General features: G+C 43.4%; 1 protein-coding gene across 15 annotated transcripts in view; it reads right to left on the bottom strand.

Annotated features, from left to right (window-relative positions):
• FOXP1 (forkhead box P1) overlaps nucleotides 1–27,525 on the bottom strand; it is a 465,689-nt gene that overhangs the window by 330,221 nt on the left and 107,943 nt on the right. For 11 of the 15 annotated variants that reach the window (XM_070050577.2, XM_051852212.3, XM_089305428.1 and 8 more), the window contains one exon: nucleotides 18,218–18,280. The gene's annotated coding sequence lies outside the window, so the exon portion shown is untranslated. Of the gene's footprint in view, nucleotides 1–18,217; nucleotides 18,281–24,245; nucleotides 24,564–27,525 lie in introns of those variants that run through there. The other 4 variants (XM_070050588.2, XM_089305432.1, XM_070050582.2 and 1 more) reach the window with 3 other exon arrangements.

The following is a 27,525-nucleotide window of genomic DNA, read 5'->3' as shown; positions in this document are numbered from 1 at the left end:
GCACTGCCCGGAAATCCTGGCTACTCCCTGCTTCTGATCCAGCTCCCTGCTAATGAGCCTGGAAGGCAGCAGATGATGGCCCACAAGTACCTGGGCCCCTGCCACCCACAGGGGAGATCCAGGTGGAGTTCCTGGCTCCCAGCCCTGGATATTGTGGGCATTTAGGGAGTAAATCAGTGGGTGGAAGATCTCTTTCCCTGTAACTGTCTCTCCTCTCACTGTTAACTCTGCCATTCAAATAAATAAATAAATAAATCCAGGGAGAGAGAGAGAGAGAGAGAGAACACAGGCTTGGTAAGACAAATCCATAAACTTGTTGACAAGCTTTGCTGTGTACTAGCTTGCACACTCAACAAAAGAGGACTGGTTTTAACCATGTGATATAGCTACACTTAGCTGTAAAGAAAAATAATGTAATAGATCTATTGTTATACAAAGAAAACGGCAGCAGATTTTAAGCTTCTAAAAGTGGGAAGAGTGAAGCATAATCCCATGAAAACTAAAGTGATGTGTACGGCCCCAACAGCCCCACATAAAGTATAATGTAAGCCACAAGAGTGAATTTAAAATTTTCTAGTAGATATGTTTGTTTGTTTGACAGGCAGAGTTAGATAGTGAGACAGAGAGAGACAGAGAGAAAGGTCTTTCTTCCATTGGTTCACTCCCCAGATGCTGCCACGGCCGGCGCGCTGCGCCGATCCAAAGCCAGGAGCCAGCTGCTTCCTCCTGGTGTCCCATGCGGGTGCAGGGCCCAAGCACTGCCTTCCTGGGCCACAGCAGAGAGCTGGACTGGAAGAGGAGCAACCGGGACAGAATCCGGCACCCCAACCTGGACTATAACCTGGAGTGCCGGCGCCGCAGGCGGAGGATTAGCCTAGTGAGCTGTGGCGCAGGCCTAGTAGATATGTTTTAATAAGTAAAATGAAATTAACTCAATGGTATATTTTATTTAATCCAATATATCTAAAACACTAAAATTCCAACCTGTACTCAATGTATGAAATTAGTGAGTATTTTATAATCTTCTTTCTAAATCTTGGTGTGGCTGTCACACCTTCAGCACATGTCAAGTGAAGTTTGCCACATTTCAACTGCCCAAGAGACATCTGTGGTAACTGAGTACTGTTTGGATAACCCAAGTTTATGCCATAAGAGACGGGCACTAAGGACTATCTCCAAAGTGGCTCAGGTTGTGATCCTGGAGGATGAATTTATAGTATCACTGCCTCCCAGGGTGCACATTAGCAGGAAGCCGGAACAGGGAACAGAGCTAGGACTCAAACCCAGGTCCTCTGATTTGGGATGTGGGTGTCCCAAGAAAATCCTCAGGGCCACACCAAACGCCCACCCCTGCTTGTTTGTGGTTTAGGATGAGAACTACACGTAGGCAAAGAACAATCTAACTGTCTACATTTTGAGGGAACAAAGAGAAAATGGCTTGTCAGGCTTTCTAGGTATATATGTGCAGCCCTCTTGGATCATCTGTTGAAAATGACAGATTCTGAAAGTTTAAAAAAAAGGGGGGTGGTGGTGGTGGCTGTCACCACATGCACATATAGACACACCTACACACTTACGCACACGTGCATGTACACACATGTGCTTTTTTTAAGAATTATTTTATTTATTTGAAAGAGTTACAGAGGGAGAGAGGGGTCTTCCATTCCACTGGTTCACTCCCCAAATGACTGCAACAGCCAGAGCTGAGCTTATCTGAAGCCAGGAGCCAGGAGCTTCCTCTGGGTCTCCCAAGCAGGTGCAGGGGCCCATGTACTTGGGCCATCCTCCACTGCCTTCCCAGGCCATTAGCAGAGAGCTGGACTGGAAGAGGGGCAGCCAGGACTCGGCACTGCAGGCTGGGGCTTTAACCCTGTGCATCACTGTGCTGGCTCCCACACAAGTACTTTTGCAAAACAGCAGGATTAAGGTCATTCTCACCAGTTGTCCCCCAACCAGTCAATCCCTTGCTTACTCAAAATACACCTGTATACTGGGAAAGACCCTTCTTCACATGCTCCCAGATTGAGACACAGTCATGCCCCCTGCCCTGCAGAGCACACACACGTGGCCTTGGACACAGTGAGTGCCCCATAACTTCCTACTCACGTTGCCCATGTCGAGTGACAAGCCCAGCGATCTTTCATCTCAGTGTGTGTGTTACACAACAGGATCATGTCAGGGACCAGGACCACCACACAACAGCCCTGGAAAACCTGGTCACACTTTTTCTGGCACACGGTTCAGGTTTTGAAAAGTTCACGAGCCCCAGATCTCTGCATCTGAACTCAGGAGCATCCAGGGCCAATGGCCCGGCCTTTTAGGATTTGATCCCTCAAATCTAAGCTGCGACAGAGCTAGGAGGCGAATCCACATGGTGAAGAGCCAGTTGGCTCCCTCACCCTCTGATGGCAGGAGAGAGGTCTTCGGACACAGCATGCCGCCCTTCCACAGTCAGAAACTGCTCCCTAGGAGCTCGGTGCTTTTTCAAATTATTTTTCTACGTAGGCTTTCAAATTAAAAAAAAAAAAAAAAAAGTATTTGGGGCTGGGGGAAGGTATCCAGATATCTGCCTCATTTCTATTTCAGTGAGGTTCTCCCTAATAAAAAAAGGACATTTAAAATACATTTCATTTTATTTTTAATTAATACTTAAAATTATTAACCTCCTTGAGAACTTATGATGTTCCACGCACTGTGCTAATCATAGAAATAATTGACATTCCTGAGCTGGTGTTTACTGAACTTTTGCTGCGCGTGGAGCAGGACTCTGAGCACAACGGACTTGGAAAACCCGGTTCATCCCGCGCTACTTCAGGTGCCAGCTGAGTCCTGATGTTTCAGATAACAGGGAAGAAAGCATTTTGGAGAATCCGGTTACTTCCTTGAGATCGCAGAGCTAAAATGCAGCAGGGCCAGGCCCCCGAACCCAAAACACATGAGCTCCTAACCGACACTGTCTTTTAGATTGGAGATCCGTACAGAGTTCACAGAAAAGGCATCCCATGAAAAAGCCATGCATGGATTTCAAGATCTTTCTGCACCAAAATAAACCCTCTTTTGCAATCATGCTGAAGTCCCCTCGGATAAGCTTCCCAGCGTATCCATCAGACAGGTCCTTTCAATCTCCCCATTTCACAGATGGGGACAACTGAACTGTGCCAGAGAACAGGCATCCAAACTCAGCTGAGGCCTCCCCCACACCCAGGCTGCTCCACGGTGCCAGAGAACCAGAACCCACAGTTCCGTCAGGTTGGCTTCTGGAATATGTGGAATATTTACTTTTCAATTACAACTTGGCCCCGTGTTGAAAAGGTGGTTACGGGAGGCAGACAAGCAGACAGACAGCAGTATGGTTTCCTAGCGGTACACCCAGTAATGGGCAGAACCAGAAACAAAACAGAGCTTGGTCCTGGCGAGGGGAGACTGTGGCCCTGACCCCTAATCCCTACCCCTGTATCCCAACTCTAACTCTTGGCCCGCCAGCGCTCAGGACTGGAAACCTCAGCAGGGCTGAGAAACGGAGAGGAAGTGCATTTTCCTTTTACACTGTCCTTCCTTTTAAACCCCTTCAGAGATGGGTGGGCATCAGCCACCAAGACAGAGGGACTCTGATCCCGGGGCGCTCCCAGCTCTCTGCAGCGCATCCTCCTCCAAGAGGCCCCTAGACCACAGGTCTGTGCCCAGGGTCTCCGGGCTGCCTCTGCCAGGTTCCTTTGCAGGTGTGTGGAAAAACAGGGCCGGAGGCTGCCAGCCAGCTTGGTGAGGGGCAAAAAGAGACAGGGGGAGAAAATTCACGGGCTGGGGACCTACAGATAGGGTTTCTGATGCAAACAGCAGAGCAGGAACAGAACTAATAGGAAGGGCAGCCATGGTCTCGCTGTGCTAAGCTTTTTCTTCAGATTGGCCAGTGTGGGTCCCCCTCTCAAGCCCTGAGCTTCAGCCACTCTATTAGGCCATATTTTCCATTCGCTGATGTATCCTCGGAGCCTGAAATAAGAGTCCGGAACGAAGAAGCACTGAATAATTTGGGGTAATAAAAGAACTGGTGGTTTTTTTTAAAACAAGGTTTATTTATGTATTTGAAAGGCAGAAATACAAAGAGAAGGAGAGAGAGAGAGGGAGACAAAGAGAGAGGGAGGGAGGAACAGAGAGAGAAAGAGAGAGTGAGGTAAGGGGAGATCTCCCATCCGCTGGAGGTAACAGTTTCAAAGCTTCAAAGTCTATGAATCCTTGTCTCCCAACGGCAGGAGCCTTTCCTATGCTCTCAGCTGCCTTCCCCCAAATCCCCACCCCTTGGAGCCTGGAGCTGCTCTAAAAATGATGAACGAAGAGATACAAATGGCCAAAAGAAACAAACAAAATGTCTAGACCTCATTTGCAAGCAAAGAATTAAACAAGAAAACATGTACATACAGTTTTTTCTTCTGTTATTTAAATGAGAACAAAAAATGTTGAAACCCACTGTTGGCAAAGTGGCAATGAAATAAACCCTCTCCTCCAGTACGTGGTAGAGGTGTAAACTGGTACATTTTGAAAAGATGACAACACATATGGAGAATACATAAGAATTCTGTAACTTTCCCCCACAGACTAAAGAAAAGGAAATTAATAGAAACACTTTTGCACAGATATGCCCACTACAACATAGCTGAGAAAAACCAGACACAATAGGAAGGAAAGTTCATTATATATTATTACATCCAAAGGGATGACGTAGAATGCAGCCCTTCAAAAAGTAGAAATACAGACAGAGAGAGGGAGGGACAGACAGAAAGGTCTTCCATCCACTGGTTTACTCCCCAAATGGCTGCAAGTGCCGCAGCTGAGCTAATCCAAAGTAGGAGCCAGGAGCCTCTCCCAGGTCCTCCTTGTGGGTGCAGGGGCCATATCTTCTACTGCTTTCCCAGGCTATAGAAGAGAGCTGGATTGGAAGAGGAGAAGCCGGGACACAAACTGGCATCCTCATGGGATACTGGAGCTATAAGCAGAGGCTTAGCCCACTACACCACAGCGATGGCCCCTTAAAATTTTCTAAGAATGTTCCATGACACAGGAAAATGCTCAGTGAAAATATTACATTTTTAAAAATGATACACAAGTCTGTACAACATACGACTGTAGTTTTTGTTAGTGTATGTCTACTCCATGAAAAGAAACACAGAAGGAGAAATGCACATTATTGAGGTCAGGATTCTGGATCATTGTTACTCTTCTATTTGGCCTCTTTTCCTAATTTCTTTTTTTTTTTTTTAAAGATTTTATTTATTTATTTGAAAGGTAGAGTTACAGACAGTGAGAGAGAGAGAAAGAGAGAAAGGTCTTCCTTCCGTTAGTTCACCCCCCAAATGGCCACTACGGCTGGTGCACTGCGCCGATCTGAAGCCAGGAGCCGGGAACTTCTTCCAGGTTTCCCATGTGGGTGCAGGGGCCCAAGGACTTGGGCCATCTTCTACTGCTACCCCAGGCCACAGCAGAGAACTGGACTGGAAGAGGAGCAACAGGAACCAGAATCACCACCCATATGGGATGCCAGTGCTGCAGGCGGAGAATTAACCTAGTGCACCATGCCGCCGGCCTCTTCTCTTTTTCTAATTTCAAATTCCCTGGTGCCAGTTGGCCCTGTGGCGCTGTGGATAAAGCAGCTGCCTGAAGCACCAGCATCCCATATGTGTGTCCGTTTGAGTCCCATCTACTCCGCTTCCCATCCAGCTCTCTGCTGTGGCCTGGGAAAGCAGAAGACGGCCCAAATCCTTGGTGCCCTGCACCTGTGTGGGAGACTCGGAAGAAGCTCCTGGCTCCTGGTTTCGGATCAGTCCAGCTCCAGCCACTTCAGCCATTTGGGGAGTGGACCAGCGGATGGAAGACCTCTCTCTCCCCTCTCTGCCTCTGCCTCTCTGTAACTTTGCCTTTCAAATAAATAAATATTTTAAAAATCCCAATAATAAGCTGAACTTACATTTCTAATAAGAAAAAAAATGAGGTTCATAAGAACTTCCTATTCTTTGTATAAAAATACATAGAATAGAATATTATAATGAGAATTTAGCTGATGAAATAATATATAATTATGACCCTTTTGGATGATAATTCTATGTTGGTATCTTATAAAGAATGAATGTCAACCCCATTCCAGAACCAGACGGCACAAGATTCTGAAGCGTAAGCAGCTGAATCAACTAGTGTGCACCTCAAAAACAACAAGCCACACACATTCTGATCCCTATACATTTCCCCAGCCCTTGGCCAAACACATGTCACTTGGGAGATCACGTGAGGGTGAGGGAGACACCTACATTCTCATACCGCACAAAACTCAGCTCTTCCAAAGATGGTCAACGCTTGTTAACCCAGCAGGAGAATTCTAACTCTGCGCACATTGTCATCAAATTGCCTTGTTTAACAAAAAAAATCAGACCTTAGCGGGAGGAGAGTCAGAGAGGAAAGGGGAGTAGAGGGGAGAAGGAAGAAAAGAACTGGGCACTTTCTGAGATGAATATTTTTGGGTGATTCTTCTCAGACTTAATATTGTGACACACCTGCCTACCCCTTGACATGGCTTGGAGTCAGAGAGAATGTTGGAAATGGAATCCCAAAAATAGAGCTATCCACATTTTTAAAAAAAGCACTTCGGTTTAAGTCTAGAATTCGAATCATCAAAATTGAGTATTTCCACTTATTTTTGGCATTACATCATCAAAGGAAGGAAAGGGTGTAGCAGAACAAACCAGGAACTGACTCCCAAAATAATGAAATGGTGCCCAAGAGGATGTCATTTCCCTGTCTGCATCTTAGAGTCCCCTCCAGCAAATGACAAGGAATGGACTGGAGACGCCCTATGTTCCGAGTGCTCGCTGACATTATAAACCTAAGGACACTTCACTGCATGGCCACGTGAAGATGTCAGAACTAGATGGGGTAACCACCTCCAAGGCAAGGGTGGTTTTCTCCCAGGTACACGATTCAATTTTAAACATGATGAACATCACAGGAACTCAATAAATACTGATGCTTCATCAATTAATGACCATTAAGGAGGTACAGCAAACAAGAGAACTTAAATTTTATAATTCAGAAGTTTAAGTACTTTTGAATGTTTCAAGGTAAATTCAATGAAACTCAACCAAAGAAAATTTTGGAGGTACAAACGAACTAAATTAATGGATTTCTCTGAGGCAACAGAAGGATGAAAATTTAGGACAACAAAATACTGACAGCATGAATGGCTCCCTCTTGACAGGATGTAAAATTCCTACCTTGTATGCTGCAAATCAAGTTGGGAAAGTGGGAAAATATCAAGCGAGAATTCAGGTAAGAAACTTTAGCATCCAGAAATGTTGATGTAATTGTCTCTCTTGTTATCCCAGAAACATAGGATGTGGTGCCAAGGAATAATTTTATGTGCCTCAAATTAATAATACCACTTAAAAGTAGAAGAAGCTAGGCAGAAATATAAAAATCACAACACTGCTCTAAAACTATTGTAAGAGATTGTGTTATCTCAAGACACCCAACCGAAACATACTGACCATCTCGAGCAACTGGACGAACCTTGCAGATCCAGGTCTCACAGTGAGAACAGACAACACAATAATGTCATCACCATGGTAGCCTACAGACATGATTTAGATATAAGTAACGTGGGAAAATACTTATACGTTAAGGATTAAAGAAATGATTCCACACATTTTTAAATAAAACTTATTTTCCGTGAACTTTTGAAAGACCCCTTAGCATACACAGATTTAAAAAGTTTTGCGCAAACTTTTAATTCTATTTACCATGACCTTTTTGAAGTGTCCTTGAATAAATGATTCTCTATTTAAAAATGGGTAAGATGCAGATAAAATATCTAACTGTTTGGGTGAAGCTGTGATAAAATTTTCCTTCCTACAATTTCTGCCTATATTTTTGTTTCCTGAATTTCTTTTAATGGCATTACATAATGAAAAAATAGGTAGCATCATTTATTATCATTCACAATGAAGGAATGTTCTTCCCTCGCCCAACAGCATCTTAACAGTATTTAGGAGGCAAACAGAGACAATGCATGCTTTTTTTTTTGGTCATTTACCTACTATTTCCTAGACGCCTGAAGAGTTGAGACCAGTCTACAAACCTTGAAAATAATTCAACTGTGTTTCAGAATACTTGAATTAGGTAGAATCTTTGATGCTCTTAGTTAACTTGAAAGACAGAGGAACCCATCAAAGACTACCTATATTAGTACAAGGTAAAGGTGAGAGACCAGCATGTGGCTCAGACTCAAACTAGTACTTTACTGATCTAGAGACTCTGTTAACCACACCAAGCTGTGAGGTGCCTTAGATGATTAAAATCACCATAGTCTTAGTTAAAAATGGAATATATCTCCCCGTCCCCTCTACCTTCGAAACTCCGAATCTCCAAACCAGCAGGTTAGAAAATGGGTCAAGAGGGACCAAAGGCACAGGATTCCTATGTTTTGCCCTGATCACAGGCTAGGTATGCCCCAGATGTCACAGAAGCGAGAGAGCCAGGGACAGGGCCAACTGTGGTGATCTCAACTAACAAGAATGTCGAACAGGTCCTGCTCCTGGGAAGACAATGTGAGCCACCCAGTTGCAGCAAGCAGACAGCGAGTTGAATGAAATCTGTATTTTTTTTTAAGTGAGAGTCCAGCATTTTTTATTCTTGTTAAGGTCAACTCCAACTTCCATGTTGCAAACCCAACAGTCAGCTCTCATAATATCATTTTTTTGGAACATGTAGCAGCGTCTGACGCAGCTGACAACTCTCTCGCTGTACAGCCTTTTAATGGTAGTGGCTTCAGAATCCAGACCCCAGGGCCCATCTCGTCTTGACCGTCCCATTCCTCCTTTGGGGAGCTCAACCAGTTTCACGCCTTTACGTTTTCCTTAGATGCTTACAAATCCTCCACTTATAGCACGCACTAGTATACTTCCAGAACACCAAGTGCTCATTCGACGACTCAATCTGGGTGAATAACAAACAGCTCACACCTCCCAAGTTTACAGCCATGTTCTCGGTCTCCCCATTGCCTCTCCCATTCCCAAACTGCTCCAGCCACGGGTTTCCCCATTCAGTCACTGGTAACCCCATCCTTCTAGCAGCTCATTGGACCAAAAGACCTTAGCTTTGAACCCCATCTTTCTGTCTACAACAACCATCAGTGAACCCTGTCGATAATACCCTGTCATCCGGGGCAAAACTCTGGGTGTCAACCTTGATGCGCACTCTTTCACACTGCTCATCTACTCCACCAGGAAATCCTTCCTGGCCTCCATGGCCACCTTGATCCTGGTCGTCACGACCTCTCACTGGGATTATCCCAGGGGGCCTCCTAACCGGCCTCCCTGTCTATGTCCTCAATCATCTACATCCTATTTTCACAAAAAGTTGCTTCCAGAGTGATCCACTTAAAGCACGAGTCAGATTTTTCCCTCTATCAAATGAGCCCTCCGCCTTCTCACTGAGAATACAATGGAACTTGGCCTCGTGCTCAGACTGGTCCTGTCTCCCACTTCTTTCTTTCCTGGTAACTAACTCTGCTTTGGCCATCCTGGCGGACCTGCTCTTTCCAGAACAAGACAAGCCTCCGTTCAAACGGCATCTGCTCCACAGGCAGATTCATGCAGATCACCCTGCCTACAGCTGCAACCTCTTTCCTGCTCATCCTGACCTTCCCGGTCCTCCTGCATTTTCTCCCACAGTACCTGTAACCATGTATATTTCTAGTACATTTCCCGCCTGTCCCTGTCCTCTAAGCCCACTAGGTTACTCTGTCTGTGTAGCAGGGTAGGTTACCAGTATCTAGAACTACAATGCCTGGGGGGGGGGGGGGGGGGGTTGTAGCATAGCAGGTTAAGCTGCAGTGTGGGAAGCCCACATCCCTTACTATAGTGTGGGTGTAAGTCCCAGCAGACGATGGCTCAAGTGCTTGGGTCCCTGCCACGCACTTGAGAGACTCGGATGGAGTTCTGAGCTCCTGGCTTTAGCCTAGCTCAGTCCTGGCCACTGCAGGCATCTGAGGAGTGATCCAGTACGGAAAATCAATCAATCAGTCAGTCTCTCTGCCTTTCACGGATGATGAAAATGAACATTTTAAAATAAGAAATATAATGCCTGTCACATATGTAACTGTGACAATGTTTAAAAAAGTAAAAATCAAAAGTAGAAAAAAAAAGTTATGCTTTTTTTATTTGAGAGGAAGAGAGACAGAGCTCCCATGTACTGGTTCACTCCCCAAATGCCCACTATGGCTAGGATTGGGTTGGCCTGAAGCTAGAAGCTGGAAACTCAATTGAGGTCTCCCACATGGGTGGCAGGGTCCCAGATACTTGAGCCACTACTGCCGTCTCCCAGGTCTATGTTGGCAGGAAGCTGTAACTGCCAGGAACAGAACCCAGGCAGTCCACTAAAGGATGCGGGCATCTTACCAGTCCGACTAGATGCCTGCCCCTGGAAATAATCTTAATAATTTATTTTATTTAACCAATGTGTCCAAAATGATCAGCCTTTAATTAATGAAGAAAATTATTCAAATATGTCACATTCTTTTTCTAGACAAAGGCTTCAAAATACTTTGTGGATTTTACACTTACAGCTCATTTAAGTTTGGGCTAACTGTATTTCAAGTGCTCAGCAGACACATGTGGCTAGTGGCCTGCATACTGGCCTACCACAATGCCTGGCACACAGCACACTTCTAATAAAGTTGCCATAAGTGAACAAATGAATGAATAAGTCTACCTGGCAGCAAGGATTATTTACATGGTAAAGATAGTATCCATACATTATAGTTTCATTATATATAAATAAAATCCTTATTACATGTGATAGACTGATTTTTTTTTTTTTGGCTTTACTCTATTGTATACTTATTTCATTTAAAAATATTCTTAGGCACAACCCACAAAATGGATTCCCACACTCACTAATGGGTCCCAATGATCACTTTGAAAATCACTGATTTAAACATACTCTTAAGGGATGCCATTTGTAATGAATGGGTTTCAGGACACTTCCTCTTCCTTCTGCAGATAGCTCCAAGATTCTTTCAAAGAAGACAGGAAGGCTAGAGGAGAGGTGAGCACCCAGAGTACTATCCAATCATGGAACGCAGCCATCATGGCCCATCCAATAACCCGTCATATTTCTTTTTTTTTTTTTTTTATAAAACAAGGTAGTTTTAAGTAACTTATCACACTGTCAGGTAATTAAAAAAACATGTAATTACCTTCAATTATATATTACACACAAGTTAATATACAAAAGTCAAGGAGAAATAGGTATGATTTTCAAACTTCAAAAAGAGTAGATTTGAAGGGAACAGAAATAATTCAGATTTTTCATTTGATCCCCATTCTCCTTTATGCAAAGGCCACAGAAGTTACAGTAGACAAGGTCAATGACAGAGAAAAAAGTTAACTGAAGTATCCGACCTTCATTTGATACAAGGGTACTTCAAAAAGTTTGTGGAAGATGAAATTTAAAGGTAAGTTTACTTTGATGCAAACATTTTTGAAATCAATGCAGTTTTTTTATAATATGAATTTCCAAGACATTGTTGAGACCCCTTATATGCATAGATTTTGAAATTGTTTTGCACGCAAACTTATCTTTTAATTCCATTTTCCACTCATTTTTTGCAATACTCTTATACTTACAAAGTCTCACTTACCAGTATTTTTTTAAATGCCACCACAAACTTCACATCAAACCTAGCCCTGGGCAAAAGTTGCCACTACAAGCATCAACTTTTAAAATAAATTTGTAAAACAAGCATTCTATCAACAATATACTTTTTGCCCCTTGAAGGTCCTGGGCGTCACCAGATACTGAGGAATTATGTTGACAAGGTTAACATGGATGTGCTACACTTTATGGGGTTTTGTTTTTGTACAGTTAAGCTTCAAATTTCTTCCTGAGGCTTTTGAATTGCCAAAGAAAAGCAATACTTCCTACTCCCGACTTCTCCATGAAGTTGCTAAGTTGCCACCTAACGTGAGGACCTCTTCCAAGACACACAAGGTCAGCAGCTGGGATACGTGTACCCTCGGCAGAGAGAACAGCAGAAACGTCGTTTTCAAAAGAGCAGAATAAAACCATTTGTTATTTGGTTTTGTGGTTTTGATTGTTCCCTGTGCAAAATATGGCTACTTGATACGTGCTGCACACGCTGTCTTCCCTACTAAGTATGCCTTCATGTACATTTCAACAAGTGAATTCTGCTTGAAAACGAACTCTATTGAGCATATTTCTCTGCAAATCAATATTTAAACAATTTTTTTCTTTGAAACTAACATTCAAGAGAGACAGCTCTTGTTTACAGAATAACTTAGTTTAGCATTATGGCTAACAATGTTTAAAAACAGTAATCTTAAAATGCAAACATCTAAATTCTAAAGGTTAACTGTTGAGAGGCCACATCAGTTATGTGGAAATACATAGTTGCTCTGCAATCTATCCCTTGAAAGAATATTACTGCCCACCATTCTCTTGGACTTATATGAATAAGAATGTGGGGTCAATGGTGTGGCATAGCAGGTAAAGCCATTGCTTGCAGCACCAGCAATCCCATATTAGAGTACAAGATCAAGTTCTGGCTGCTGGACCACCTCTGGTCCAGCTCCCTACTAGTGTACTTGCAAAAGCAGCAGAAGATGGCCCAAGTACTTGGGCCCCTGCCACCCACGTGGGAGATCTGGATGGAGTTCTGGACTCTTGGCTTTGGCCTGGCCCATTCCCCGAAGTTACGGCAATTTGGAGAGTGTACAGTGGATGGAAGATGTGTGTGTGTGTGTGTGTGTGTGTGTGTTTCTCTCACTCTGTGTCATTCTGCCTTTCAAATAAAAAATTTTTTAAAGAACTTACACAAATGGAGTTTTTAGAGTTTAAGATTTTAAATGCCTTGGATGAACTTTGATGTGCTAGGAGCCAGTCGCAGAGATCACACACTGTATGATTCCACTGATGTGCAATGTCTAGAGTCAGTAAATCTATATGGACAAAAACTAGAAGTGGCTGTTGTCAGGGGCAGGGTGGTGGGAGAATGCAGGCTGCTATTAGACACTATGTGTCTTTCTTGGGTAATGCCTTAAAACTAGGCTAGAAGGTTGCAAAGTCTGTTAACATGCTAAAACCTAGACTAAGTACACTTTAAATGAGTGAATTGTATTATGTGTGAATTATAATTTTTTAAAGATTTATTTATTTATTTTGAAAATGAGAATAACAGTGAGGGATGGAGAGAGAGAAAGACAGAGAGAGAAAGAAAGATCTTTCATTCGCTGGTTCACTCCCCAGATGGCTACAATGGCTAGCACTGGGCCAGGCCAAACAGGAGTTTCATCAGGATCCCACACATGGGTGGCAGAGGCTCACAATTGGGCCATCTTCTGCTGCTTTCCCAGGCACATTAGCAGGGAGCTGGATTGGAAGTGGAGCAGCCAGTTCACGAGCCAGCACACACATGGGATGCCAGTGTCACAGATGGCACCCACTACGCCACAACTGCAGGACCATGAATTATAATGGTAATAAAGCTATTCACACAAAATCAGCATGCACTTGACCGGCATGAATGTTACAAGAAAATGAAGACATTCTCACAGAGCTTCCACACGATGCTAACATACATAGTCCCTGACGCTTGAGTCTCCCTGTTACAGCATACCTTTTCTTTTTCCTTTTTTTTTTTTTTTTTTGACAGGCAGAGTTAGAGAATGAGAGAGAGAGAGAGAGAGAAAGGTCTTCCTTCTGGTGGTTCACCCCCCAAATGGCCACTACGGCTGGCGCACTGCACTGATCTGAAGCCAGGAGCCAGGAGCCAGGTGCTTCTTCCTGGTCTCCCATGCGGGTGCAGAGCCCAAGCACTTGGGCCATCCTCCACTTCCCTCCTGGGCCACAGCAGAGAGCTGGACTGGAAGAGGAGCAACCTGGACAGAATCCGGCACCCCAACCGGGACTAGAACCCGGGGTGCTGTCGCCACAGGCGGAAGATTAGCCAAGTGAGCCGCGGCGCCAGCCCTTTTTTTTTTTTTTTTTTTTTTTTAAGATTTATTTATTTGAAAGACAGAGTTACAGAGAAGGAGAGGCAGAAGCAGCAAGATAGAGAGATCTTCCATCTGCTGGCTATCTTTAAATGTCCACAATGGTCAGGGCTGGGTCAGGCCCAAGCCAAGAATCAGGAGATTCTTCCAGGTCTCCCAGGTGAATGCAGGGGGCCCAAGGACTTGGGCCATCTTCTGCTGCTTTCCCAGGCACATTAGCAGGGAGCTGGATCAGAGGTAGAACAGCTGGGACTGGTGCCCATACTTTTTCATAGCAGTCAATACACAAGTTCACAGAGATGTATACTAATGAAAAAATCTGGCATGAGTTTCAAAAACTTTTTGGACCAAAATATTCCATCATTCCACTTTTCCACAAATTATCTGAAGTATCCTCATAGTTGCCCTTCCTAACTGTCATCATCATCACCATCATTCATGTCTGTCTTCTCCAGAATACAGATCTATGAGGATCCTTATGTGATCCTTATGTGATACTATGATATTAGCCCTTAGGCCAGAACCATCAATCATGCCCTGCAATAAGAATTAGTGTAAATGTGTAGGTATGCACATTTGTATGTATGCATGTGTGTAGGAATGAGGTTATCAGGGCAATCCAACAAAACAACAAATAAAATGTGAAGTTCAAAGATCCCTTACATTTAAAGACAGCCATTTAACTAATCTATGTGGGCTCCAGTGATGATCTTCAACTCTCCATACCATCCAGAATTGCACACAAAAAGATGAATTTTACAAGTTGGTTTTGGATTTTAAGTAAAATACATGTGGCTGAATTGTCGATGGTGAGAGGACAGGGAGAAAATGCCGCATAAACCTTTATTAAGTCACGGAACCAAGGCAGCCACGATAGTGACATCAGTGTAATTGTGACCAGAGCAAGATCTCTTTTCAGTGTCTGTCTTGACCTTGCAGACGACCTTGGGTAAGTTGCTCACCATTTACAGGTCCACTTTCCCAGTCTGTAAAGCCGGGATTGTAATAATTGCCAGCTACCTCGCAGGAATGCCAGCAACCAGACCCATTTTGTAAAGCACTCAGATCTACTTGGAAGAAAATTGTGGTATCACTACCAAGGATGATGACTGTTATTTATGATTCTTCAGACCTTTGGATCTAAATTTAAAAAATGGCTTCATCTGGTTTTCTGAATTTGCCTGGCCACGTTTATGCACACAACCAGTTGTTCCCAGAGTGCCTATGTAGGCATATTTATTTGCATCAACACTGACTGCTAATGATTCCCAGATTTCAAATTTCAGGCATGCTGTTTACTGAGAAGCTCCTAGAATCTGAAATCCACATCCTTCCTGGAGGGTGAGAGATGGCGCTGGGTTTTAGTCTATCACTAGGTAGCAAGACCTTCTCTCTGTTTAGGAAACACTGACCACCACACTCATTTTAGACATTCAGACATTATTTTACATTTCTTGCAAACCAGTTTTCTTTATATCTAACATTTATGTAATAAACAGTTTTTGCAAGACCTCTGAGCTTCTTTGAAGGTGAAATACATAGGAGAACATTCGGCCTAGGGGATGAGATGCTGGTTAAGACTCTTGCATCCCACGTGAGAATGCCTGGGTTCGATGCTCAGCTATGCTCCTAATTCTAGTGTCCTGTTAATGTTCCCCTGGGAGGTGGTGATGGCTCAAGTAATTTGGTCCCTGCCACTTACATAGAAGATCCGGATTGTATTCCTAGATCTGAGCTTTTGTCTGGCCCTGCCCTGGCCATCGTGGGCATTTGAGGAGTATACCAGCGGATGGGGGCTCTGTCTGTCTCTCTTTGTCTGCCTACCTCTCAAGTAAATAAATTAATATAATATCATATGTAATTTATTACTCTTTCGAGCCCATAAACCCTAACTTATTTCTAAAGATTGAAATTAGAGTCAGACCATGGATGGAACAGATATTACAGAAGAAAAACACATTAATAAAATGTTCATTGGGGATAGAAAAAATGAAGCTTACGTAGCAAGAACAAAAACAAAGACGATAAAGAAGCTGAAATTGAGAAAGACTAAAGATTGAGCAAAACCTCTTACTCTGAGCTACCTAGATGGCAAGACAAAGAAAAAACTACATGGATTCATTAGTCAGCTTTCTTTGTGACAAGAATGGAGGCATCAGGAAAACAAAATTTTTATGATAAGTGATTCTATAAGGGGGAGGTCCTATAGACAGGATATTGAATGATATAACTGATTACGCTGTTGTTTAGTGATTATAAAATACTTTTTAACATGGACTCTCTCTCCCAGTTCATGCTAGCAACTTCCTAGGAGCTGTTCTCCCCCCAGCTACCCCTCCCCACCGCCAAATTTCTCCTTAACCCATGATATTTGTAACTTTGAACAATGTCATAGAAATTGGGTGGAAAAACCACATCTCCATTTTTAGATCATTGGGTATAAGCATGGACGTTATAAAGATATCAGATCAGAATAAAAACAACACACGTACAGGTGATTCCAAAGAAAACAATGAAATCTTATCAATGAAGCTATAATTTGGAGGCATAGCAACAGGGAAACTCTCAAGGTGATTTTATTTTATCATCTTTTCATCTACTTTTCCAGCTAGGTTTAATCCCAAGCTTTAGCTTCACTGGAAACCTTTGCTAACAGCAGGAGATGAATTAAACACCTGGCACAACTTTGCAGGAGGAGCCTCCTGCACTGAGATCACTCTGAGATCACAGAGGCCGGGAGACTGCCAAGTACACCCCAACAGGCAGCTGTGACACAGAGGCAACAGTCCACAAAGCAAAGAACAGGCGGCAGACCCTTGATATAGAATAATCCTTTCATTTTTAAGATTGGGAAACTGAGTCTCAGCACATCCAAGTGCTTCGCTGAGTCTTGCTGTTGCTCAGTTGCAATGGCTGCTGCGGCACATCCCTCCCATGCCAGACATTTGAAGGGGACTTCGGTCCTATTTTGAGGACAGTTAGGTGATGCACTGCAAAGGCTTATGTTAAACAACATAGGTGGTGAAATGATTTTTTTTTTTTGGTCCAAATCAAATGTGCCAGAATACAAGTATAAAATCAAATCTGGACCCCTTTCTGGTACAACCTAGAACCCTAAAAGCTTGGAAGAAATTAAAAACAAATGTGATCAAACAATCTACATGTTACGAAAGTTTCATAAAAACTCTTGTTTAACTAATGAGTATAAGCAGTCTGTATCTTATAAATTCATAAACTTTAATTTGGTAAGTCCAGAGCAACAGCTTTATTCAACCATGACAAAAAATAACCTGTTTTTAAACAGATACACATTTACTAAATCAAATACAACTATTAAAGGCCCAAATCCAAAAATGAAATGAATACGCCACTAGTTGAGAAATATCAGACGTTCAAATCATTTGCAAGATTATCTTGCATAAGATGATCTTTGCCCTGATCAGGGAGATACTTTTGAAATCAAGTAATACATCTCTCATCTATAACCATTTCAACCAAACAGCTTTACAACCCCCTCCCCAAAAAGTGATTTTGAGAAAATTAAATTTGGCTTTCATTCATCAAGCTGCACTAGTCTCTCTGAAAAGTTCTAATTTTAAAATCAAGTACTCATTTGATTTTCAAGCAAGGTCAAGAGAACAAGGCAGCCTAGCGCTGACATTACAGGGCTATGCCCCACGCCGCTCAGCAGTGACATCAATGTGGTGTGTTGCTATGGTGTCTGACTATTAATTTCTGAAAGAAGGTGATTACAAAGCCGCCAGATGAACATCAACTGGATGACACCACTTCAGCACAGAACACTGACATGCGCTACTCTTGTTTGCAGCAAGTTAATTTTTATGAATCACCACTTCTCTGATGTGAATATTCCTGTCTAATAGCAAACCCACCATGTCAACCAGCCAAAGATAAGTTCTGCTTCCACAATCAATAAAGTAATACTGGGGGGGAGGGCGGAGTGGGGGAGATGTAAACCTGTGGACCACTTCCTTCCTGGTAATCTTTCCTTTGAAGACCGCCCCAAATGGGCTCCAGGTGGTATTTACACAAATAGGTACATGTATTATTTGACAAATACAGATGAGAAAACAAGGGAGTTAAAATGCCTAGGAGGTGAGAGATAGCACCCTAGATATACATCTACTAATCATATTTGTATTTACCTTTTTTCTGGCTTCTGTAGAGCAATCTTCAGTTATAGTCACCTCAGAAGGTCACTTCTTACCCTGCAAACAAAAGAGAACATTAAAATCTGGGCATCAAGAGAGGCAGCATCCTCCTCTACCTAGGGCAGACACAAGCAAAACAAGGGGGACGCTCAATTCTGTTTCACGCGAACTCAATTCCAGAGTGAATGCAAACAAGCCCCAAGATCTCCACTTCTCTGGACCACACACCTTTGAGGTCTTCAAGACAACAACCTCAACTTGGGAGGGAAAAAGTCAAGGTGAAACGTTTCACACTGTCATATGAACTGTTTCTCATCTTGTCGCCCGTCGATTTATTTTCATGTGGAATAAAATATGACTCACAGGCCTTTGTTTCTGGAAACCAGACTGCTACTTGAATGTGTCTCTGTTTGGTGATCATCCACAACATCTTTAATTTCATTAAAGCAGAGGCTCATTCGTTCTACGGCAGGGAGCGAGTCCTCGCAGGCAAGATGCATTATACCACTTTGGACTTTTCCAAACGAATAAAAGCATCACTGTTTGCCGTTTGGGGAGGGCTGGGGGCTTAATTGCTGATGAAAGCTGTTCACAGAATGTTTTCCACTTAGCATAGATCTACCAGATCTACGAAGTTAAATAAAAATGGTTCACGTCAGATGAAATAAACAATTGAAATCAAGCTTCCTAAAACACAAAGAAAGCAGGGAACACGTTTTAGCCCACATCTACTCCTGCATCTGCACACTCCCTCCTCGAAGAAACATTACAAGCTGCCTCTTGCTGCCCATGAAACTGGGATCAACATATGGCACAAGTGACAAGAAAAACATTTGTTTATTAATTTAGATCAAGTTTCTAACGGGTACAGGATTCATTCCACATCCATTGACCAAATGCTCATGTAATTTTTTTTTTTTTAAAGATGGCAAAATCAAATCAACATTGTACTCAAAATGTTCATCTCCTTTGCTCATTCTGGAAGACAAGATGCAACGCGGTGGTTTTCATTTTACAGGACTCTGTCCCTGCATGTCCCTCAGCCGTTGGCCCTGAATGGGGAAAGGCAAACATCCCCGAGAGGAGGAAAAATCTTACTTCACCAGGGCGAAAAAATTTGAAAGTGGCACTTTGCTGTGTACTCTTTGAGGAATTGATCTGAGGCCAATTTATGACATTTCCACAAGCAAGTGTATGCAGATTCTTGCCATTAAGATTGGAAAAAGATGCAAGCTCTGAGTGAAATCGTAATTTTCATGTTTACTGTAAGAGGAAATTGGAGGTTTTCACCATAAATGTTCACCATTTGGGTGGGGGAAAACCCTAGCTCTGAGACTTTAGGTTACTATTTTGCAACCTGCCCAAAGCCTTTGTGTTTTTACACAAAACAATTCAAATTGAAAATGAAAATCGTGTGCTTTACTGCTGATGTGTGTCCCCAGGATTGGTTTCTCCAATGGTGAGAACTCGCGTTCAGGGATAAGGAAGGAGAACAGAACAGGGGGCTCTGCAAAACAGCCCCCTCCCCTGGGAGACATAAGGCCCAGCAGCTTCTCCCACCCACCCCCAGAAAAGTCTACCTCCACCACTCACCGAACCTGAAATGTAAAGCAAGTGAACTCTGGCAGACCCTACTCAATGTGAAGTAAGAACGCCCCTTGCGCCCTCCTTCTGACTTGAGATGTTCTCCAGTGCGTGCACTCTAAACTCATTTATGTTTATCTATTGAGCTGTGTCTATTTCTGCGTGTTTGGCAGTCAGACCTATAGTATCAGACTTTGCAATGCAGATGAGATTTGCTATCATATAGGCCTGGCAAACAACTGGACCTCATTAAAATTTAATTTTTTTAAACTGCTGAAAATGCCTACTTTGAATAAAGTTATCGCTGGTGTTGCACTAGAACCTGCAGATCATTTTCAGGTAAGCACTAGACCTGTTTCTCTTCTTAGCTACCCACCCACCCGGTGTATTCGGTAAGTGAACGTTGGGCAAAAATGGACAGCTCTTACATCGATTTTACAAGGATAAATTTTTCCCTGGGCAGCAGGGGGCACGGGGGAGATTAATAACAACAAAATTATACAATTGACTTTCCAACATATAAATGCTAAAGCAATACGAAATTGGCTACATTTAATTTTCACGTTTACATAAAAAAGATTGCCAGTGGGATATAAACTCTATCTTTCTCCATTTTGGAGTTCTATAAATGTTAATGCACATGCACATTTGACCACTTGTTCATTTATTTCTCTTGATTTTAGTTTTCAGAAAAAGGATACATTAGCAAAGCAATCTAAAAGATCTTTTTTCCTAGTTTTGCTGAGAAAAAGATTAATAGTTCAACAGCTGTTTGCCATCATGCTAAATTAAATGAAATGTGTCAATAGAACAGACAAGAAAATTAGGGGGTAGTACTGGGGCCTAAGTCTGCATCATTACAAGCTTAGAAGAATCGGAAATCAACAACTAGGAGAAAAATCTGTGTTTAATTTTTTTCCCAAAGCATAAAACTTCCGTTTCCAAAACTCTTATCTGCTATTTCTTTTTAAAACAATCACTTCTCCCTAGCAAATATTATCAACTATTTACCTGTATGCTTACTGGCAGTATGAATGTCAGAACTAAAATTAGATGATTATGTAAAGCTTTTAAGTTAACAAAAAATGGTAAAAGAAATATATTCCCCTCCAGCCCACTTGTCTTCTTTTAAAAAATGCTGTCATCACACAAAGTGCATTTCCCCCCCTTTTTCTCTCTCTTTTTAGAAAGTTTCCTATCAGTTTTAGGTTTTAAAAATGAGCCAAGGATACAGTAAACAGAGATTACTTCTTTTCCTTGATGTCATTCTCTGCAACAGCTAAAACCCTGTGAACACCACAGCTCTTCCTGGGCCTCTTCGTTACTGAGGGCAACAGTGCCGCTCACCTGAGACCAGGTGATAACCACACAAACCAGGATCTACAAGATACCACACTTCCCCTGTGACCTCAAGGGTCAGAAACTTCACAGTACCTTCCTCTCCCTCTGCCTTCCCCACTCACCCCAGATTAGAAATGCCATTCTGTGAAACCTGTAAGTTATTATAACGCCTCGTTACACTTTCTACAGGCGTGTTTTACCCCGCCTTTATGCTGTGCGATATGTAAGACATAGTGCCAACTGGTGCTTGCAGTGAAGGGTGCAGGTGGGATCTCATTTCACAAGGCTAAAAATGAACAATACATACTCCTCTTCCCATGCATTTCCCCTTTTTTTCTTTCCAGACAGCTAAAAGAGATGACCTGTATCAGGATTTCTGCATTATCTGTCATTTTGCACAATTATGCAAAAGTGACTCTCCAGGATGGACGATGTATTTGATCTCAAGCTTTGGCCCAACAAATGCTGGCTGAGAACACCCTGTGTGCAGTCTTAACAGGGACAGAAAGACGAGCGAAGTCAGGCCCTAGCCCGAGACGAAGGGGGCAGTTTAGGAGGTTCCTGGCATGAGGACCCCTTCCTTCTCCTAAGTCCAGGAACTCATTTGAACTTCCCAGACCTCCAAATCCTCAAACCCGAGAGAACTAACTTCATTTGCACAAGCAGGTTCAAATGGGTCCATTTCCAAGAGATTCCTGCCTCATGCAGGCTCTTGGGTTTCATTTTTCCATGATTTTTCAGAAAACGAAAGGATGAACAATGCATAGCATACAAGGCTTAGCTGCAAAAGGTTAATAACAAGGTCACTTTTTTTTCTTCACTAAAGACAAGAAAGGCCACTTACAAGGCAACCCCAAAGTATTTCCTGTGCCCAGATGACTTCAAATATGAAATCAGGTTTACAAAAAGAAAAAAGGGAGAGGGAAGAAAGGAAAAAAGGAAAGGAGAGAGAGAGAGAGAGAGAGAGAGAGAGAGAGAGAGAGAGAGCTCACATGCAAGTGAGCAATGAAGAGGGATGAGAAGAAAGAGAAAGGAGGGAAAGAGGAAAAGAAAATCAAGCAACAATTGTTGAGTCCAGGTTTCCTGTGACCACAGGCAACCTTGAACGCCACCCATGCCTGCTGGCTTATGCACATGACATTTTTTTCACTTATCGACCAAACGAATGCACTACCTAGGGTCCATCATTCCCTCAACTCTCCTTCTCTCAGTGCCACGAACACGTGCCCCACCCCACCCCAACCCCCTGTCTGGGACCCACACCAAGTATTCGTGCCTAACTTTGGGGTCCACTCTGGTAGGCAAAACTCCAAAACGCTATAAATACGGTGAGGCATGTGGTGCAGGCAACCCCAGGCGACGCTGGCCACGGGGAAATTGCTTCAGGCTGGCGGCCCCCCAGCAGCTCTGCCTCGGCCCCTCTGGCTTGGGGAAACAGCTCTCTCCTACCTCACCGAGAAGTAAGACCCTGGTCACGGTCATGTGAACATATTTTATAGGTATCCTTTAACAGCCTTTAAATGTTGAAACCTAAAAACAATATTTGCTGTTTTCCCTTTGAAACTCCAACAAAGCCTTTGTTTTAGATTTACCTTTAGTGTGCAATAAGAGTTAATAATCAAATCCATCCCAACCCCCACAAATGTTAAACAAAAAGATAAAAGAAATGCAAATAGCTATTGTCATGGAAAGTTAAAGTACCTGTCTGTATTTTTAAGTGAAAACTATTATCTCTATCAATCAAAATTTAAGAATACAATAGCGCTAATCACAGAAGGTGCTCTGACGGAGTTACTTTTCCTCGGGTAAAAAAAAGTATTTTTCCCCTTAAAAACCAAGTATAAAAGTCATATACTTACAATTAGACAGAGTGTTTGTAATTTTATTATTAAAAACCTTCAGCAGCCTCACTGTTAATAAATGCTTCGAAGTCTCTAGACTGATTTGTACCCAAGACGACCCGGGTCCCTACATATTTTAATAAGGTTGATGAAATTTTATTTAAATTCTCACAGTTTCCAACCTGCGGGGGAATAGCACACTCTTCTGTTGGAAAGAGTTACTCAAACACAGGCAACTGTGAACTGGTCGCGGAAGCTCCTTCGTAGAGACCCTGGACGCGATCCCTGCACCCTCCAACCTCTGTGCACAGGGCAGGCCTCCTGGGGCATCGTGCCCTTGTTCACCGTGGCAACTCCTTTGGCAAGGGTCACACTTCGCTCTCGGAAAGCAAGCCCAACGCCACCGTTACCCAGGAGGACCCCAGTGCCCCGTGCATCCATTCCTCTGAGTCTTTTTTTGTTTTGTTTTGGTTTGATTTACTTTTTTTAAAACACAGGGATTAGCCCCTGAATATGGTGCTTTCTAAAGACAGTACAGGAACAAAAAAAAATAGCAAGAGTCCGGAGAGTCAAACAAACAGCTCAAGATTACAATTCCTAGAGCAAACAGTTAAGGCAGGATGCCATTATGCAGACTGTGCCTGGATGGAGGGCTCCTCCACCGTGGGGCCAAGAGGCTGTCACTCCCCCTCCCCAGCAAGATCAGATTTCCTTCCCTCCCGACCGCCTCTCTCAGCATCATGGCCAACATCTCCAGTGTGCTATTAATATCAATGAAGAGACGATTCGATTTCCACAGAAGAAAACCCTTCCTATTCCGGCACAGACCTTCGGGGAGGACCCTGGCCCGGGAGAGACAATACCGCGGCAGACTTGTGCTGCCTCCTTACAGTTCGGTCTTGCCCACTGTTTGAAGGCTTTTAGCAAACAATGGCAGCATTATCTGCAGGATAGTTACAAAACAGGATTTGTGAGGACAAAGAATAATAAAGCTGCTCTCTCTCTCCCCGTCTCTTTCTTTTTCATTCCCTCCAGTCCCCCAGAGCCGCTCTGCCCAGTCCAAAGCCCAGCCACGTTTCCTGAGAGGCACCTGTACTTGTCTATTTCAACGCAGCCAGCCACTGACAACGGCCCCCGATCCTGGAACCAGGACGGCTCTCAGAAGGCGCCCAGGAGGGCGGCAAAGTACTCCCCACCCCCCCAACATTTGTAAAATGAAACAAAAGTAGCGGCCTTGGCTTCACACACACACTTACCAGTTCATGGTGAGGAGGCAGAGCTTTAGGGCGGGAGAGGCAATTTTCACACAACAGAAGAAAAGTTGGGAGTTTGGAAGGGAGAAACTACCGGCGCTGGGAAGCGTGCGGGCTCTGGCTCTCGGGGCTCCCAGGCTGGCGGCAGAGTGAGGAAGGACTGAAGGTATGTGGGCTAAACACAACAAAAGCCACTGCCTTACTCTAGATTAAATATGCAGGAAGAGGCCCCTTTGCATAAACACAAACACTCAGCAAATGAATAACTGGCTCAATCAGACGCCCGCTGTGCCTTCTACCTGTCCTAGCTGTGCTGGAGACACTGCCTGTTCCAGGGGACAGGACTAAACAGGAGACAGTTAAATGTTATGTTGCTATAATAACAATTAAAATGAATTGCATTCATTAGTAATTAAGAACTCACTGGAGAAGAGGAGGCTGAGGAGGTGTGTGTAGTGCTATTGTTGTGTCTCCAGCTACTCCAAAAAGAACTTGGAGTGTGACACTTTGGTGGAGTTCTGGGGTGCAGTGCAGTTCAATCTCTAACACCCAGTGGGAGTTTTAAAAAATCTCATCTGTGTAGTCACAATTGAAGGCCACTGGTATACTTCTGGTTTCTCTGCCTTCTCCCACTATTAACTCATCCTTACAAGTCTGAACCCAGAGAAAGATATATTTTATGTCCAAACATAAAATATACACACATGCGTACATACATGTAGCATACACACACGCATACATATATGTAGTATATACATACACACATGCATACATATATGTAGTATATACGTACACATGCATACATATATGTAGTATACGTGTGCGAGTCAAATTAAAAAGACAAAAGTCACTTAACTTACACTCCTCAGTTCCTAATCATTGAAAGAAAATATTTCGAGCTCCCCAAATATATATCTCGAAAGCCTGCCTTTCAAATGTCACCAATCCATGACCACTCATTTAAAAACATTACCCATATATTAGAAAAGATGCTTTCAACTGAGTGGCCCTCACCACTTATAATTTCGATTAAATGACATAATTACAGTCAACAATTTTCTCCATTTCGGCAGAAAATATGCCATACCTCAACATAATTCATCCTTAGAACCCAGGGATTTAAGCGGGGGCGGGGGGGGGGGGCTGCTGGCACTCAGAGCCCACTGCTGCTTTTGCTCAGCGTATGGGCTGGACTCACACTGACCTCCGGCTCTATGTGCCAGCTCCATGTTGGTTGTAGGGACTTCATTATTTCCAAATACATTCTGCTGTACTAAAACCGATTTCAACCAAAACAGAGAGAAGATTATGTTCATCTAGCGCTTTCCGGAGTCACACAGCATTACAGGAGCCAATCCAACACTGCTGTGCTGTAGGAGTGTGCCCTGTTGCTTGGGCCAAAAGGGCAGGACACCAGTCCTTCCCAGGCTCAGAGACCAGGGCAGGATGATCCCAGCCCAGCAAACTAAGGAGGCTTTCCATTTCAAAAGCCAGTTTAAATTTCATTAGCACAACACTGTCCCTAAGAGGTGTCATTCCACTGCAAACTTAGAGACCCTTACTGAGAAGTTTTTAAAAATACTGTAACAAACAAATAAACACAACCCCTTTTCCAACATACATCATGGCAGCTATTGGAGACAAGAGACAGCAAATAAAAAGACCGCAGAAGCCCCCCCAAAGAGAAAAACATAGGTTCCCTAAGAGGGGTTCCCAAAGAAATGCAAGACTGGGATTGTGTTCACTGTTTTGCCTTGAAATGACCTTGCAAATAAGGTGTTAGATAACTGGCTTCCACAGCCGATAGGGATCTAACCTTGATGCAAATAAACCATAGAACAAAATGTAATCAGTGTATCACTGTGAGAAAGCCTCTGTCCATCCCAATGGAGCTTCTAATGACTGTTTTGGCAGTTCTGGCTGGTAGTTATGCGGCCCAGCTCATCTATATCTCATCCTGGTTGAGCAAGCTAATGGAAGTGCTGTTAGTGGAATCCAATATTAATGCTCTGTATCGCGCAAACCTGGATGCCACTGAATGTATTATACAATTATAGGTAGTATCTAATTCCATAGGTATTAGATACTGGACGCTGAATTAATATTTTAATGAGGATGGTGAAATAAAGACGACGAACCAGGTAAGGGATCCATGCATTGTGGCCTGGCTAAGTCCTTGCTGAAAGCGTGCTGGAGCCGGGAGCAAACAGCACAGCCACAGGGATTGTGACAAAAATCCGTATGCAAGCTTTAGATGCTGAGTGACACATACTGATGCAGAGAGTCAAAGATGTCATCTTCACACCAGCGCCACTCGCTGCAAGCTTGGGAGAAAATGAAGGGGGGAAGCTGGGCGGGGGGTGGGGGAGCGGAGTTGCAGTGAGACCTCCAGAAAATAAACAGGGTGTACAGTTTCAAAGGCTGCAGACACAGACATTTCATTGTTCAAGCCAATTATCAGTGGAAAATAATAACAACAGATGGATTCAGAGTCAGTGACTTTTCATATGCACTTCATCTCGGCGGAACAGATGATGAAACGCGAGAGCTATCTCAAAAAGGCAAAACATCTTTCAGTAAAAGAACTCTACAGTCCAGATGGGGACCTTCTAAGGCTGCTGATTATCTTCTTATAATGTTGTAAGATAGACTTACAAAACATTTCAAGAACTGATCAGATATGATGCGGACAATGGCTTCATTATTGGAAGGAGTCGCCTCAGACTTGTGACTGGACCCGGGCAGAGATTTCAATAAGGTTAGGGCTACAGGCTTCCTGCTTTCTCATCAGGGACTGCAGGTTCCAAGGAAAACTAGAAATCTGTGCACGACAGGAGAGCAAACCGGCGCCCAAGGAGCCTGTGTTTGTGTTCTCTCTCAGTGAGCTAAGGCCACAAGATAACCTGGGACTGGGAAAAGGACACTGAATTATTCTGCAGCACTCGACCACGATGGGAGAGAGGGGGAAGGCCCAACTCCAAAGCAATTCCTTATTAGAAGCAGTCGCTGATAAAACACGTTCCTCACATGCAGTTGGAGCATCTCAAATGGCCTTTGTCGCTGGGGATAATTTACCTTTGGGAGGAAATAAGCACACGTACAGGAAAACTTCCATGGTGGTGTGACAAACAGCTGTAAGACGCGCCAACCAAACACTAAGGTAAAACCCAGCAACCTACACAAACCCAGCCTCGCTCTACCACCACCAAGTTAGGCCTGCCGCCAGAACACAACATGCAAACCACAGCCTGAGAGTCCCCTACAACAACTAATGCTGAGAGCT

This window comes from Oryctolagus cuniculus, chromosome 10, assembly GCF_051225735.1.
Source record: "Oryctolagus cuniculus isolate XC-2025 breed Fujian yellow rabbit chromosome 10, ASM5122573v1, whole genome shotgun sequence".
Classification (NCBI taxonomy): Eukaryota; Metazoa; Chordata; class Mammalia; order Lagomorpha; family Leporidae; genus Oryctolagus; species Oryctolagus cuniculus.
The sequence above is the reverse complement of the archived record's forward strand: the minus strand, read 5'-3'. Positions and strand labels throughout refer to the sequence as shown.